This window comes from Styela clava, chromosome 6 (genome assembly GCF_964204865.1).
Source record: "Styela clava chromosome 6, kaStyClav1.hap1.2, whole genome shotgun sequence".
Classification (NCBI taxonomy): domain Eukaryota; kingdom Metazoa; phylum Chordata; class Ascidiacea; order Stolidobranchia; family Styelidae; genus Styela; species Styela clava.
Window position 1 is genome coordinate 4,978,019 of NC_135255.1, and position 1,982 is coordinate 4,980,000.

The window sequence follows — 1,982 nt, forward strand, 5'->3', positions numbered from 1 at the left end:
ACCGGCCCCGCACCGCTCTTTCTTGGCTCATTCGAGTTTACTGTCTTTCGCTCTGACATGCATTACCTAGGGTTAGGTTAGTATGCTTGCACGTTTGTACTTTAACTTTTTTCGGCTCGGCTTCTTTCGACGCCGATGCCGGCGACGCAGCACTCTCTCGGCCGCCAGCCACCGAGAAAAGGGTGCGCTCCGACCGGCCCCGCACCGCTCTTTCTTAGCTCATTCGAGTTTACTGTCTTTCGCTCTGACATGCCTTACCTAGGGTTAGGTTAGTATGCTTGCACGTTTGTACTTTCCCTTTTTCGGCTCGGCTTCTTTCGACGCCGATGCCGGCGACGCAGCACTCTCTCGCCCGCCAGCCACCGAGAAAAGGGTGCGCTCCGACCGGCCCCGCACCGCTCTTTCTTGGCTCATTCGAGTTTACTGTCTTTCGCTCTGACATGCATTACCTAGGGTTAGGTTAGTATGCTTGCACGTTTGTACTTTAACTTTTTTCGGCTCGGCTTCTTTCGACGCCGATGCCGGCGACGCAGCACTCTCTCGGCCGCCAGCCACCGAGAAAAGGGTGCGCTCCGACCGGCCCCGCACCGCTCTTTCTTAGCTCATTCGAGTTTACTGTCTTTCGCTCTGACATGCCTTACCTAGGGTTAGGTTAGTATGCTTGCACGTTTGTACTTTCCCTTTTTCGGCTCGGCTTCTTTCGACGCCGATGCCGGCGACGCAGCACTCTCTCGCCCGCCAGCCACCGAGAAAAGGGTGCGCTCCGACCGGCCCCGCACCGCTCTTTCTTGGCTCATTCGAGTTTACTGTCTTTCGCTCTGACATGCATTACCTAGGGTTAGGTTAGTATGCTTGCACGTTTGTACTTTAACTTTTTTCGGCTCGGCTTCTTTCGACGCCGATGCCGGCGACGCAGCACTCTCTCGCCCGCCAGCCACCGAGAAAAGGGTGCGCTCCGACCGGCCCCGCACCGCTCTTTCTTGGCTCATTCGAGTTTACTGTCTTTCGCTCTGACATGCATTACCTAGGGTTAGGTTAGTATGCTTGCACGTTTGTACTTTAACTTTTTTCGGCTCGGCTTCTTTCGACGCCGATGCCGGCGACGCAGCACTCTCTCGGCCGCCAGCCACCGAGAAAAGGGTGCGCTCCGACCGGCCCCGCACCGCTCTTTCTTAGCTCATTCGAGTTTACTGTCTTTCGCTCTGACATGCCTTACCTAGGGTTAGGTTAGTATGCTTGCACGTTTGTACTTTAACTTTTTTCGGCTCGGCTTCTTTCGACGCCGATGCCGGCGACGCAGCACTCTCTCGCCCGCCAGCCACCGAGAAAAGGGTGCGCTCCGACCGGCCCCGCACCGCTCTTTATTGGCTCATTCGAGTTTACTGTTTTTCGCTCTAACATGCCTTACCTAGGGTTAGGTTAGTATGCTTGCACGTTTGTACTTTAACTTTTTTCGGCTCGGCTTCTTTCGACGCCGATGCCGGCGACGCAGCACTCTCTCGGCCGCCAGCCACCGAGAAAAGGGTGCGCTCCGACCGGCCCCGCACCGCTCTTTCTTAGCTCATTCGAGTTTACTGTCTTTCGCTCTGACATGCCTTACCTAGGGTTAGGTTAGTATGCTTGCACGTTTGTACTTTAACTTTTTTCGGCTCGGCTTCTTTCGACGCCGATGCCGGCGACGCAGCACTCTCTCGCCCGCCAGCCACCGAGAAAAGGGTGCGCTCCGACCGGCCCCGCACCGCTCTTTCTTGGCTCATTCGAGTTTACTGTCTTTCGCTCTGACATGCATTACCTAGGGTTAGGTTAGTATGCTTGCACGTTTGTACTTTAACTTTTTTCGGCTCGGCTTCTTTCGACGCCGATGCTGGCGACGCAGCACTCTCTCGGCCGCCAGCCACCGAGAAAAGGGTGCGCTGCGACCGGCCCCGCACCGCTCTTTCTTAGCTCATTCGAGTTTACTGTCTTTCGCTCTGACATGCCTT